This window comes from Amphiprion ocellaris, chromosome 13 (assembly GCF_022539595.1).
Source record: "Amphiprion ocellaris isolate individual 3 ecotype Okinawa chromosome 13, ASM2253959v1, whole genome shotgun sequence".
NCBI classification, from domain to species: Eukaryota; Metazoa; Chordata; class Actinopteri; family Pomacentridae; genus Amphiprion; species Amphiprion ocellaris.
Window position 1 is genome coordinate 28,995,410 of NC_072778.1, and position 16,091 is coordinate 29,011,500.

Consider the following 16,091-nt stretch of genomic DNA (forward strand, 5'->3'; position numbering starts at 1 on the left):
ACAGAGAAAAGACATTGAAAATTACATAAATGTTTAAGCTGTGGGGCTGAAATGTTCCCTGGAGAGGAAAAAACACAGGACAACACTCCTTTTTAAAATTATATTGTATAATGTATTAAGAGAAAAGTCAATTTGGATTGACTTTTTTCCATTAAACGTGTACTACACCAAATTTATGCAAGAGGATCCTTTTGTTTTTATTGCCAAGTGCAAAATGAACATTGGACAAGTTAAAAACACTTAACACAGTTAGCACATTTATTTTTAATTATTTTGTAGACCTGCAGCTCCAGATTGATGCTCAGTGGATTCAGAATTTTTGAAGACAAGGATCTTCCAGGATGGTCTCCAGAGTCTTTGCTGCTGACCCCGACCAGCCATAAGTGGGTGCTGGTGAAGCCTGCTTAAACACTGCAGTAAAGGTATGATCTGCAAGTCACTTACTGTTGGATACAGTTTCTGGTGAATCTATGTTTTAGAGATACTTTGCAAACCACAAGGCAGCTCTTTTTTGCATCCGTCCTTATAGCTTTACATTCCTCTTTACCTCTCTTTCACAGAGATGTAAAGACCTTTATCATCTGTATACATACTTGTACTGCAGTATCACTTTGTACATTTTTTTTCTTTTCAGTTTGTCATTACGTGCTAGTGAGTGTAGATTTAGTATCACTGTGGCACAATGGTTAGCACTGTTGCCTCACAGCAATGAGGTTCCTGGGTTGAACCTCTCACAGTCCAAAGACAGGCATGTTAGATTATTCGATGATTTTACAGTGGCCCTAGGTGTGAGTGTTTGACTCTGTTAGCCCATGATGGGCAGAGGATTACTAACAGAACAGTTAAAGTACACTCTCATGCTACCTGCAGTTACTGCACTTGGCTGGACTTTACATTGCAAGTTTCTCTATTTTAAGTTGATATAACATCTTTTACCACTTCATGACTCAACCTAGACATTGTTCTATAGTCGCTGTGACATGGATGAAGAGTATTAACCTTGTTGATGTAGTAATAAACTGCCAATAAACCAATTTAGATAAACCTGACATTGCTACACAAAAGGTAGATAATGGGTTTTTACTTTATGACCTTAGAAAGGTCACCTACTTTTAAATAGGTTTATTTATTCCTGTAGAAGTGTCTTGCATAAATTGTACAGAGTTTTTCAAAGGGCCAGACATCTGATCTGTTTTACCAGTCATAAGTAGATGTGCTTGGCTTTAGATATATTTCTAGTTTGCTTGCCAGTTTTAGTTTGAAACTGTTTAAAAAATGTGGATATTTGATACAAAGGGTGATTTGGTTGCATTCTAGGAAATATTGGATTGAGTAGTTTTAAAAGTTGAACCATATCCAGAGTCAAGACATCTCTGCCACTGCTGCTTTGACCATCCTTTTAAAAATCTGTCCTTTTACTCATTGAAACTGCAATTCTAAATCAGTGGCTTAAGGTTGAAATTCAACTAATATAATCAATCACAGATGTCAGAAACATAATGACTGCTGAAGTGCTTTGGGCAAGCAGAAGATGCATCTGAGGGTTGAGAAAACAAGCTGTTTGTTTGGCAGAAGAAATTGGCAACCTACGTTATAGTATCCCTATTCATGGCAAAATACCACAGAGTCACTATATCAATGGCTCAATGGATATTCATGAAGGCACAAGGCAGCCTTGGATAACAGCCAGTCCCTGCTCCATCTTGGCTGTCAATAATGGTTTGTTGACTTCAAGCCGGATGTATCTCAGCGGCTTTCCTACACCTCAAGGGTCCAAAGATGGTAATGCAGATCTCAGTATGTATTCGCTGTCAACTTTAAGTTCCAGTCATTTTATTTTTACATGTGAAGAAACACTGAGGCAAAGGTTGAAAGACGTTTAAAAAAATGTAATGAAAATACAAGCTTTTTAAAACAGCAATAATAGATAATCGTTAATAGCAAGTAGCAAGTAGTATTATAAAGAGCAGTTTCACTGTTAAAAATGTGCAAAATGTAAGTTGTGCAAATGAGCTTAGAGTGCAAATGCAGAATGGAATATGCAAATCCAACAGCTTTGAATGTTTTTCACTTGCCGTTCATTGGCCTGATGGGCTGTGGGACATAACTGCCTCTGAATGGTGCAGAGATGCTGCATGTGGTGTTTACCCAGAGGCAACAGTGAGAAAAGAACACTAGGTGGGTGGTTGGAGTCTCTGATGTGTCTCTTAAGACAGCAGGTCAAATGTTCTGAAGGGAACAGAGATGTGCATCACCGATCTTGGTGCCAGTACGGACAGTGCGTTGCAGCAGATTGAAGTCCTTGGCAGGCAGGTTAACCAATCAGACTGTGATGCATCCAGTCAGTTGGCTCTCTATAGTGCAGCAGCAGAGGTTTCCACCCCGAAGCCCTTCAACCTCCTCAGAGACAACTGTCTTTGCTGATTTCTTTCTTGAAGATGTGGCTGGAGTTGAAGGACCAGGCAAGGGACTCAGTGAGCTAGATACATGAGATCTTGAAGTGGTCCGTTGTCTCAATTGATCAAATGGGAATTTGTTGTAGGAGGAAAAGCATCTGTTATTTGATGGTTGATGATGATTTTCTTTGAGGGAGAGCACTCCCTTCACAGGATCCATCACTTTAGCACTAAATATTCATTGTCTATGTGAGATACCTCCAATGCATTCTGATTGCGTTTCTAGCCACAGGGCATTGCGTTGCTGCTTCTTATTTACATAAAGCTGAGGTCTCGGCTACTTTGTGCAAATGAGGAACATTGAGCATGGGCCCAATGCCTCACGAAAACTTTCAAAAAACTTCTAAACTAACTGTTGTTAATCTAAAATGAAGACAGATTCAGCAGCTTGTTTCTCTCCTCAAATATTTTGAGGAACTCATTTCGCTAAACTGGTTTTGGTAACGAAAGAGGAAGTTTCTGAGCGATCAGCCCTGTTGGTCTGGTTTGAAATCCAGGGGCAGAGAGCCTCCAGTCCATCCATCCATCCATCCATCCATCCATCCATCCATCCATCGCTTAATCCTTAGTATGGTCGCATGGCGACTCAAGTCTATCCCAGCTGACTTAGGGCAAAGGCAGAGGACACCCTAGACAGGTCACCAATCTATCACAGGGCTGTGGGAGGAAGCTGTAGTACCCTGAGAAAACCCACGCATGCACAGGGAGAACATTCAAACTCTATGCAGAAAGATCCCAGGCCGGGACGTGGACCGAGGATCTTCTAGCTGCAAGGGGACAGTGCTAACCACTGAGTCACTGTGCAGTCCTCAGTCCAATCACATGCAGCCAATGTCTGCTTGGCTGTAGGGGTTGAATCATATGTTAATTTCCAGTTAGAGAGAAGCTGTCAGTTATCTGTTGTGGTATACCCATCTGTAGCTGTGGACAAGTCACAGCATGTCGCTATGGGTTGTAGTCATTGTGTAACTTCTACACAGTCACAAGACATTTTCTGATGCAATAAACAGTATTCAATGGCATAACAAGTTATCTATAACCTTTTTATATGCAAATTGTGACATATTACATTAGAAAAACTAATAGGAAGGGCAAAATTCTAAAAATAATGCTGCAATTTTGCATAAAGGTCTTTACTCTTAAGGTGGTTGTTGTAAGAAGTGTTAATGCACATAATGGATTTTTATGATTTTTTTTTTTTAGACAAGTGGTTTGTTTTCTGCTTCTTCTACTCTCTTTTTTGGAGTCATGTCTAAAGTAGTCTATACTGTCACACCCTACATAGCCTAGTTTATTTGCTTCAAAGCAGTTAATGGAAAGAAGCCATTTCACTGCAGAAGTTTACTAATTCACTTGAAAATTACATGGCAACATGGCTAGTGCAACCAGAAAAAAAGAAAAAACAAAACAAAGGGGAAACAGCACCTATTTCTCTTAAAAATAAAAGTGTACATTATATGAAAAGCCTCTTCCATAAAGAAGAAGCAAAGGTCCAGTTAAGCTCAGTCAAAACAGGTGGCTTATTTTGCCTTGAAGTGAGAATTGTTGTTGGCATTTATTGTATCTATCCAGGCGTTAGATTCGATTAGATTTAGCAGGGTAAACTCTGCTACATAATTTGAATAAAATTTCTTTCTTTCCTATTTCAAACACAAGATGAAGAGCTTCCACTTCAAAGTGAAAAAAAGTGGACAAGAAATGTTTAAGCGGCACAAAGACAAAAATGAAAATGATGCACTTTTGCTTGGCCGCAGAATGATTTCAGTTTGTGAGTCAGACATCAGTGTTGCATGGTCTGTTGAACACAAGGTGCAAACTGCTGCTTGGCTCATACACTTGGCCTGATCTGTTGGTTCTGATTTTCCTTTTGTTCCTCCAACATTCAAACAAGACTACACAGTGAAAGAGAGATTCTTCTGGACAAACAAGTTGATGAGCACAGGTTGAATACTGTTTGCTGGGGACTTCACTGTATGTAACTGAATTATCTTAGAATTAAGGAAATCATGGATAAAAGCATTAGAAATATTCATTACTATTCCGATCACATGAAAAACTCAGAGGATTCACGTCAAAATTTTGACTTTAATATTCAGCAAAAGTCTTCATAGATTCTGTAGTTTTAAGACCAGTAGAGACCAACTGAAGTTGAGGAATACAAAAAATTTGGCTTGAGTTAGAAAACTTTTACTAGTTGTCCTGTGACTGTCAGCCAGTTTCTTTTTGACTTAAAGTAGAATCGACATGCTAATAGAAGATCATAGTTTTCACCTAAATTTTGCTAATTTTGACTGAAAGACAAACTCAAGTTCTAATGTAATAAGTGAAATATAAAGACAGGTAAACTTGACTAGACATGCAACAATGAAAGCTAATCAATAATACCTATTAATTTTTTCCTTCTTGCTGAAGCCTCAACTAATCTGCTTCATTGGGACTGTGTATGTGGAATTCAAATCCAATTTATTCCTGAGTGGTGCACAGAATGAAAGCTATTTTTGGAGCATTTTCATGCTTTCATTGCAAACAGTAGAGAAATGACAGGAAACAAGATGAGGTAGAAAATATCTTTAACTATGAAACTCATACACAACATTTATACTGTAACTATACATATAAGATCCACTGTTTTTCTGCTTATGCATCATGCTACTGCATCAAAATGTACAACTGCGTCTGCCCATAAACTGAGTGATCGCAATGGAACGGTGCAGGAGCTCCTTGTTCTATGGCCCGACTATATTCATTTAAATTGCTTTAAAAAACACATTGCCATGACAAGAATGACTAATCCATTGCTGTGCGTCATTTCTGTTGTATTATATTTGAGCTACAATTGAAAATTTTTAGAACGATCAATAAATCAGCATTTACTGTCTCATTGTTAGAAAGGCTGCAATTTACTCTCTAATTTACACTTTGGATTAGATGGAAGTAAAGATTTTTCTTCATATCTTGCTCTGGTGTGCTGATTGGAACAAGAACATCATTCAGATTCTGTGTAGAAATTGGATGAAGTTCTTATTGGCTTGTGAAGCAGGGAGGCTAGTTATGGTGGGTTGGGGTTCTGGCTGTGCTAAGTAAATATGCTACTTGGCAAATTATGAATAAAATTCTCCAGAAAACTCCACCTTTAACACAGTAACCAAGATCTACTCAAGCCAGGTTTAAACAAAAAAACTTTTATCTTTATTTGATAATTTTATTGTTAAACATTGCATTTACCAGTACAACACAATGCACCTTTGTTGGAGGGAAAAACCTCACCTATAATGTCGATAGTTCAGTCTAAGATCTTGTGTATGTAGAGTCAGTTTTGATTATCCTTAAGTAGTTCAGTCAGATCTTCAAATGATCACTTAAAACCAAATCTGCCAGTTTGACCTATCTGTGTTTGCTGTGATTTAGGGAAGATTCAGTCTGTTAGATTGTACAAGAAGAATAGCTGCAGCAAAGAAACATAATAAGATAAAAAGAAATTCTTTTGCCAGATTTTTACTGGGAAAAACAAAATAACATTACACATGATACTACAACTGATATTGCACAAACTATTGAGAAAAGTAAATGATATTGATATAAATGTTAAGATCTAAGCATCCAATGTTAAAGCTGTAATTCCTGCAAGAGGGGGAGGACTTACATAGTTTGATGGCCACTGGTAGAAAATATGGATAAAGAGAGATGAAGGCAGGAGAGGAGGAAAATGAGGTCACATTCCACCAAACATCAGGTTGGATTCTTCAATCAACCAATATCAATCATGTTAATAAAGGAAAAATAAACAAGGATGTGAAGACTGAGGCTCAGGCATATTAACATTCAGATGACAGTTTATGCTGTTTGTTTTGCAGAATAAGGAAAATTAATTATTTCATCTATGATAAAACAGTTTATTGTGAAGGTCAGAGATTCGTATTAGAAATCTGATTGTTTTCATCAGTGCCACTTAACTCAGATTAACTTCATTTTGTTTACCTCTTCAACAGCCTTCCATATCACTATCTTTCTCCACCGTATCAACCTCAACTTTTAGTGATTGAACTTTTTTACGTTATTTTTAAAGCTACGACTGTGATTTCTGTGACAGATGTAGATTAAATAAGGGATACACAAGGAATTCAGATGGGCATATTAGCCTGCAACACTGTGTACAGTAGTGGAGAAAAGGTTTCGGACACAGCATGCCTTTGTGAAATATTGCATTAAGAGTCACTCTTTAGTCTTCAAGTGCAATTTCTTTTAGTACAGTCACAGCCATAATACTAAACAAATCCTAAAAAAGCCATTAAAAACTTAAAATTGGTTGGTTCCATAAAAATACATAAGAACTTTTGAGTATTGGGTCATTTTAGTACCAGTGATCCACTAATGAAGGTCATGCTTTCTATTAAAAGACACAATCTTTGTTGCTGTGCTTAGTGTCTATATAAAGCCAGCACATTTGAAAGTTCTCCAGAGACAAAAATGGCTAAAACATGGAACCTAATGCAGGAAACATGCCTGAAGATCCAGATTCTCAGCCAAGAAGGGTACAGCTGCCACCAGATAGTCAGGAAATGCAGATGCAGTCCTTCAGCAGTTGGATACATTGCAGAAATACAGACGAACCAACAGCTTGGAAGAAAAAACAAGATGTGGGTGGCACGGCGTCTGATAGCGGCATGGCGTCACTGTAACCATGGCAACAAGCGAACGCTACCTTAGCTGCCTGCTGATGGTCACATGATTGCGATCCTACTACAAATCCACTGCTGTCAACTTTTTGGAGCTGATACAAGGAACAATTATTTAAACTGCGGGAGTGTTTCCGAGTCCCATCAATTCCCGCCGTTCGCTACATGTATAAGACATGTGTAGGTCAGGCGATGCGGTATCTGTTCATAACGTACACATGCATAACACGCCTGTTCTCAGTGCCAGGTCAGGGAATGAACAGTCTTGGCAGAGTACTGCATTCTGAGTGCTTTTCTTGTTTGTGTCCGTCTAATGCAGCCACGCTTTTTGAAACACAAAAAAGATTTTTTTCGTGAATATTTTATGATAATATTTGAAATTGTGTAAAATTTTAAGGGTGTCAGAAAACTTTTCTCCACCACTGTATGTCAGTATGTGTGAAAGAGAAGAGAAGGGAGACTGTGTGTGTTCGGGTTAGTGGGCCAGCCTCATTTTCACCCAGTGCACAGGTTGAACGGAGTCAAACGATTGGTCACCCTATGACTCCCCCTAAGGCGAGTTCACAGACCGCACCCTCACACAGTGAAGGCTGCAGCCTCTCAGTGGTAGCAGTTTGGCTGTTCGCTGGTCAGCGCTCGATTTCTTTCAGCCTGCTGACTTGTCACTCTCTGCACAGCGCTGCCGCCTCTGCTCCCCTGCAGGAGAGATGAGGAGTTGTTTAGGCTCCTTTCAGCTTGTGCAAAGCCTCTTTAAACACCAAAGCTCGCCACTCGCTGCCTCCCTGCAGTCCCAGACGACAGCTGGCCTCTTTGCAGTTCTAGGTGAAGCTGCAGGGGACCGGGAAAGTACTGAGAGCCCAGCAGTGTCCGTCAGCCTCAAGAAAACTCACAGTAAATGTGAAAAAGAAATGGGGTTCATTTGGTCAGGGCAATGCACAACATTTACATGACCTAGAGTCCATCTGACTTTGTTTTCAGCACCATGGTAGGGAGCAATCAAAAGGGGAAACTGCAGGAAATTAGTAATATTAAAAAAATCTGGTACTGCTTAATTTCATTTTCGACCAACTTGGAAGGTTTGGTGACAAACTATTAAAGTTTACAACCAAAAATAGACATATTATTGCACACAGAGATGGGATATTCTCTGTTTTCTTATCAAAATGTGTTTCTTGGTTCTCTAACTGGAAGGTTCAGCAGAAAATGATTCTGCACTGGCAAATCGCTGTTGAGTGCATTTGCAACTAATGTGGAAGCGACCATGACAGCAGTACAAAGTCTTGCCAATAAGCACATAAACTGCCAGGGTGTGGAAGATAGAGCCGAGGCTTAAAGCTTTGACCTGAATGTATTCTGGAGATAATACTGTAAATGTTGCATCATCTAATTTGCTCAATGAGCATTTCTAAACGATGACTGTTGTGCTAAAAATCACTTTCACCGAGATAAAAGACTCATAGGACCTACTGTTCCTCTAAGAAATGTAGAAAAACCCATAACTGCCAGTTCTGTCTCCCTTCTCACAGCTATAATATGCTACACGTAATTTCACTGTTACATATTTTGATATATTTGAAATAGCAGGATACAACAATCCAGGGAATGTCTCCCTGTCACTGCCTGGAAATTCCCACACAATATTTTTCAGTCATTTTGAAGCCTTTTTAAAATGCTCTAAACTTTAAGGCAAGGAAAGACACAGTGGGCTAAAAAAATTAGTTTTCATCCTGAACAGGTGAATTTTGAGATTTTCTTCTTTAAGACTAGTGAAAAGGAAACATTCAAAACACACACTGAGGCGTTTGATTACACATTTTTGTATTAAATATGGATGCATTTAACTCATATTTAATGAGATATTTAATTTGCCTATTTAAATTTGAAATTCCGAGTACAAAACTTGTAATACAACAAATATTTGTCTTAATGTAAACACCCGACACTTGAGGTTTCATAATATCTATAACTTCACATTTATAGCCATTTCACTTGTAGCCTCTTTCTTCAAGTACTGAGAGCAACTGTTTTAATAAATATTAGATGATATTTGGAGAGAATCTATCTCTAAATGAGTAAGTGTCGTCTTTTGGATGCTCCTGAATCGGAAAAGTGTAAAAACAAATTGGTTTGTCCTACAAAAATGGGCCCTCATCTTTAATAAATATCCAGACCCTACTTGACAAAAGTGATAGATGAGGAGTCTTCTTTTAATTTAGCTTTTTTAATCAGTTTAAAAAGGCACTCCTTAATTATCTATCATCTACCACAAGTTCTTTGTAAACTTTCTGAACACAGTGTAGCAAATTATGTTACTACCAGCAAAATAGAACAAAACAGCTACTATTTATGTGCTACAGTGCTGTGAAAAAGTATTTGCCCCCTTCTTGAATGTTTAAGACCCATCAAACAAATTTAAACATTAGACAAAGATAACCAAAGCAAACACAAAATGCAGTTTTAAATGATGATTTAATGTTGTAAGGGAATAAAAAATCCAAACCTACCTAGCCCTATGTGAAAAAGTAATTGCCCCCCATTGTTAAATCATGATATAACTGTGGCAAATCACATTGTTCACTGACCACACCCAAGCCTGATTACCTCCACACCTGTTCAATCAAGAAATCACTTAAATAGAACTTGTCTGACAAAATGAAGTCGGCCAAAAGGTCTCAAAAAGCTGCAACAAAGTGCTATCCAAAAGATCCCAAGAAATTCAAGAACAGATGAGAAATGAAGTAATTGACATCTATCAGTCTGGAGAGGGTTACAAAATAATTTCTAAAGCTTTAGGACTCCAGCAAACCATGGTGAGAGTAATCATCCACAAATGGAGAAAACATGGAACAGTGGTGAACCTTCCCAGGAATGGACCAACGATCAAAATTACCCCAAGAGCACAGCGACGACTCATCCAGGAGGTCACAAAGGATCCCAGGACAACATCTAAAGAACTGCAGGCCTCCATGGCCTCAGTTAAGGTCAGTGTTCGTGACTCAACAATAAGGAAGAGACTGGGCAAAAATGGATCCATGGCAGAGTTCCAAGGTGTAAACCATTGCTGACCAAAAAGAAAATAAGGGCACGTCTGACTTTTGCAAACAAACATCTGAATGATCCCCAAGACTTTTGGGAGAATTTTCTGTGGACTGACGAGACGAAAGTTGAACTTTTTGGAAGATGTGTGTCTCTTTACATCTGGTATAAAAGCAATACAGCATTTCAGAAAAAGAACATCATACCAGCAAACATGGTGGTAGTGTGATGGTCTGGGGCTGCTTTGCTGCTTCAGGACCTGGACGACTTGCTGTGATTGATGGAATCATGAATTCTGCTCTCTACCAGAAAATCCTGAAGGAGAACGTTTGGCCATCAGTTCCTGACCTCAAGATGAAGTGCACTTGGGTTCTACAGCAGGACAAGGATCCAAAACACACCAGCAAGTCCACTTCTGAATGGCTTAAAAAAACAAAATGAAAGTTTTGGAGTGGCCTAGTCAAAGTCAGGCCTTGAATCAGATTGAAATGCTGTGGCATGACCTTAAAAAGGTTGTTCATGCTCAAAACCCTCCAGTGTTGCTGAATTACAACAATTCTGCAACGAAGAGTGGGCCAAAATATATCCACAGTGATGTGAGAGACTCTTTGCTAGTTATAGAAAATACTTGACTTCAGTTGTTGTTGCTAAGGGCGGCCCAACCAGTTATTAGGTTTAGGGAGCAATTACTTTTTCATACATGGCCACGTAGCTTTGAATAGTTTTTTTCCCCCTTAATAAATAAAATCATCATTTTGTGTTCACTTGGGTTGTCTTTGCCTGATATTTACATTTATTTGATGATTTTAAACATTAAAGTGTGGGAAATATGCAAAAAATTAGGAATTACATGGCAAGTATACTCCAACCTATGCATTAAAGGACCTTTTCTAAAAGAATGAGCTTTAAGCAAAGTAAAATCAATCTTTACTCATCTGAAGCAACACTATTAAGGCAATGCAAGTTTATATCAATATCGTACTGTGAATGGTTGATGCATGAACACCTCACACACCTTATTATTTCTTAGTCAGACCCATTGTTTTACTTTGCAACTGCTACTTTTTTACTGAAACTAAAGCTGCAAGTTACCAACTGCTAGTATCCTATGTCACTATCTGCAAATCTGACTGCTTGGAGACTCTGTGACCCATAAAGCAACACTCAGGCCAGTCAAAGCTGCCTTTAGTGTCTGTGATTGGAAATGTTTGTTTATAATAATTACTCTAACATCCCAAAATTAACACAATTTATTGTTGTTAAAGTGCTACTCATAGCTCCCTTTACCTCCTGTTAACAGCCAACAGCGTCTTGTACTTGGCAGAGACTTGATAGAAGCTGAACAGAGAGGAGAATGACTGAACGGACCTTCTCTCCGCCCAACTCATTATATCATAGTAGCCGTGCTCTCGCCATGTTAAACCTTGCCATCTGCAGACCAGTCCAGATATTGACTGGTGTTTTGAGTAAAGCTCGCCTGCACTACTCTCCTTCAGTTAGCTGTGATGGGTTTTTTTTCCCCACTTATTTTTGGGTCTCCCTCATACTGCTTCTGATGTTTTCCTTCAGCGGTGCAGCAGGCATTCAATAAAACACCCCACTCTGAGGATACGTAGAGATTTATTGGTCCACATGGCCGGCTGATAGAGGGAGGCAGAGATGGGGAGACCTCTGAATGTCAGTTGACAGGAACTCACATGTGCTCAAGCAGCTCCATGTGCCTAATCTCCTTTTCGCTGTTTTCTCACACCAACACAGTCGTATTGTTGTTCTCCCCACTCCCACGCCATCGCTTGCATTGCACCCACACCCACATGCGTATTGGATGTGTATCTCAGGGAGCGAAAGGTGCTTGCATTAACATTCTAATCTACATTCAAACGCCAGCAGCAATTTACTTTAATGTCACTAGCAACATTTTCCTTTCCAGCTGCAAAGACACAATGTGGATGCTTCAGAAAGGGTGCACATGCATGCCACAAATTAATAAAGTGCCTCATTGTGTGTGTGTTTGTGTGCGAGTGTGTGTGTGTGTGTGTGTGTGTGTGTGTGTGTGTGTGTGTGTGTGTGTGTGTGTGTGTGTGTGTGTGTGTGTGTGTGTGTGTGTGTGTGTGTGTGTGTGTGTGTGTGTGTGTGTGTGTGTGTGCCCTTTGCAGTAATCCATTCTCCAATGCAGAGTATTTTTAATTAGTCAGGAAAGCCTGGAGAGGACAGGAGGATCACTGGGTGTTGGTCAATTTACAGCACTGACAGTGACATTAAACAAAGCCTAGACACACGCACACACACACACACACACACACACACACACACACACACACACACACACACTTGGCCCTATTGACTGATGACTGATGCACATCACTCACACACACACACACACACACACACACATGCACACAGACAAGTAAATGCAACCTCTTGAGAACACTGCAATTACACACATACACGCAAAAACAGCACACAAACACACACAGAAACCATTAAAAGCTGGTAATAACAGCTACAATCTAAGAGTTTTGTCCTCTTTCTCACTAGTGTTGTCTAAATGTGTAAGTGTGTGTTGTTGTAATAATTTATGTGCATCCTCAATGATCTGTACATTGAGTTACGGACATAATAAAACATGCTTTGTTTGCTGTTTGGGAGCTCAGCGCACTCTGGATTCATCCTGTTCATTTTATTAAGGGATCTGTAACCATCACTTTGTGGAAAATACCTGTTTGCAGGAGCTGCTTTGTACCAAACGCCAACAAGGGAACATAAAACTGGGCTTTTAAGAGAACAGTTTTTGACTTCAGGGCTCCACTGCGTATCATTCTTTACTCATAATGAGTAAACCAAATGTCGTTTTCCATTATTAATACATTTGTTATACTCTGTCCACAATAAGTGTTGTCTCCCACTAATGTGTGCTTCGGTATTCAGGCAATTTAACACTCCTCAGAACAGGAGCTGATGAACAAAATAGTCTGGCTGCTTTGTCAGGGGAGAAACTGTGGATGGAAAAAATAGAACAAACACACTAACAAGCACAAGTATGGGCTTCATATAACTTGCATTGAACATTAGGCTGACAGAAAATGCTTCAAAATACACAAAAATGTCTGATTTGTGGACAGACAATATTAAGGCTGGTTAGGGAATATGAAGTGGTAGATAGGAAAGTAGTGGCTTTTAAGAAACTGAGTTTGCGATGGAGAAACAAAGCTAACATAACTTAATTAGAATAGATTTTTTAGTTCTTTTATCTTTTCCCCCCCAAATATGTTTGTTTGCATGAAATTAAAAGTAAACTGGATGAAGGTGAAGAAAAACTTGCTGCAAAGGGCAGACTGGCAACACAAAGCAGCCCCACTTTGATTCACCTAATCTGAATTGACACAATGTGTTTGTTAATCAATGAATCCTTAATTAAAAAGAAACGCACACACTCTGTTAATTTGTATTGTTTGTGTTAGGTTAAAATGTAAAACAATGAAACTAATTGTCCAGTGTTTTCCTCCTGATGTTTGTGTGCATGGTAAAATTAAAAATTCTGAAATGAATTCATATTTTGATCACCTGATACTTAAAGTCTGCTTTCATTATCAGAATTATTTAAAAGATTGCAACATACTTGCTATTCAGTTAACCCTGTGTTAATATCTTTATTTTACAGATCAATGCAGCTGTTTATTTCTAACAGACAGCCACACATCAGAGCTGTTCAACTTAAAACGTCATATATTTAAACATGATATTGAATTAAAGTCCATTTAGGTCTGACACTGTCCCAAAATGCAGGATATCAATTTAATTTTTGGCCAAATCCAAGTGAAATTAATATTACTGATTGAGTATTCTCTGTGGTAAATAACCAGTGGAATGATCAGTTTTCTAATCAGCAGCAGTGTAAATGGACAAAACATAAAATCACACTTGTGTTTTTTGCATCACCAACTGAATCGTGGCATTGGAATACATAATTTGTGCTAGTGGAACAATATGGCTTCATTCAGTGGTTTTAGTAACATACATCTCAACTTGTTTGGGGATAAAACATATTCCTTCAGCTGACAATCGGTATTGCTCATAGATGATCATCAGGAAAGGCTTTGTTTAAAGGAAGACGCTTCTCACAACCGATTTAAAGCTGAAATTTTGAACATAACTGCCCCCTACCAGGTTAGCTCTGCAGCATCAGTTACCATGGTGATTCAGCCAGGTAAAAAAAGAAAGCCACCTTCATGATACTGAAAACTCTGACTTTTGGCTCAGCAGACCTCACTAACCTGCTAATCTCGCTTCGTATTATGGCCATCTGGAGGCTTCAACCATCTATGTACAGTCTATGACTGCACTCACTCGCAAGAAGTCTACGGCTTTTGTGTCTTTGTAGATGTGAGAGGACTATTGTTGAGACGTGGACATCCACCCCGTGCCATAAGTAATTGTTGTGCTCCAACTGGAATACGCAGACATGGTCTGTGACTGAGTTTCATCACAACTAAATGTGTGTGTGAGCGCTATCTGTCAGGGGAGAGACTACGCAACATTTACGTTCTTGTGCAGTGTTGATGAGAATACGAGCATGATAGAAACAGCATCGCTACGTCTGTGTACATTTACAGGTAAGCAAGCAGTAAAATTAGTTACAATGTACACATTAATGAATTAAGCACTGAGGGTCACAGTGGATAAGGGAAATTTGGTTATTTCTCCCTATATTGTGTAGTCATGTAAAAGTGAGTTGTTCGAAGTGCCGTGCTAGCAGCTAAGCTAACATCTGATTGTTAAACTGACCTTGCAGTGGTGCCTGAGTAACGCTGCTTAGCCTTACCATGTGTATTGCTGAAAACAGTATATGAAAACAGGAGCCACAATACTTACTGTAATTTATTCTTGTTGATGACAGGCATATTGTTTAGGTGTATTTTGGAACATATAGAGAAAATGAGTTTGGGAAAAGATGTTTAACACTTACACTACTGTTCAAAAGTTTGGGGTCACTTGGAAATTTTATTTGTGGAAGAAAAGCATTGAATAAAAGTCTGAGTTTTCATGGAAAACATGAAATCACCTGGGTGACCCCAAACTTTTGAACGGTACTGTACATTGTTGTGCAGTGTTGATGAGTGTACAAGCATGATGCAAACACTGTCATATACACATCTGTGTATATTTACAGAACCCAACTGAAGTAAAATTAACTTCCAAAGCACACCAACTGGCTCATTCAAGTGGGCTACATAGACTTACAATGGGTATAAAGATGCAAATGCTCGGACAGTCTCAAAAACATTTTTGGTGTTGCACTCATATGTAATCACAAGTATTGATACAAATAGTTCAGTCCCGTGACACTAATGAGGATAAGGCAGTGTATTGAAAATGGATGGATGGAAGTAGTTCTGTAAAAAATAAAGAAAAAAAAGACAACTCGAAAGAGAAAGTCCAGTCCAACCTACTTTCCTACCTCCGCACATCCATTAAATCACTTTGTGTTGTGGCTGATTGCTGGATTGCCAGGTCACAACATTTTCCTTTTTTTTTGATTTCTTTGTGATGCTGCAATCACATCCAGCAACACCACAAATGACCCAGTCTGTGATAGCTTTAATTTTTTGGAACGTGCACACCTAAGAAAACATTTTATGCCCTCATGTCTCCACTGGTGCACATATAAAACCAGATTACATTTTATTTCTTCCTGTTTAGCCAAATCTGTGCTCTCTGTCCCATTCCGGCAGCCATTACAAACAGTTAGCTGGCTTGTTACAGCCACACTGGTGACATTAGGCGTATGCAAGTTAACACTCTGTAGTCGCCCAAGCAGAAGTAATGCAACAGTAGCCCGAAGTCAGCCAATCAGACATAATGTAACACTGGTGCCAAACATGTAGAGAAGAGTTCCCTGCAGATTTGTATTTGTTTACTTTAA

General features: G+C 39.0%; 1 long non-coding RNA gene across 1 annotated transcript in view; it reads left to right on the plus strand.

Annotated features, from left to right (window-relative positions):
• The window catches only part of LOC129350310 (uncharacterized), a 49,014-nt gene that overhangs the window by 13,970 nt on the left and 18,953 nt on the right, over positions 1–16,091 (plus strand). The window contains exon 3 of the long non-coding RNA XR_008603668.1: positions 280–422. This is a non-coding gene — a long non-coding RNA (uncharacterized LOC129350310). The remainder of the gene's footprint in view (positions 1–279; positions 423–16,091) is intronic.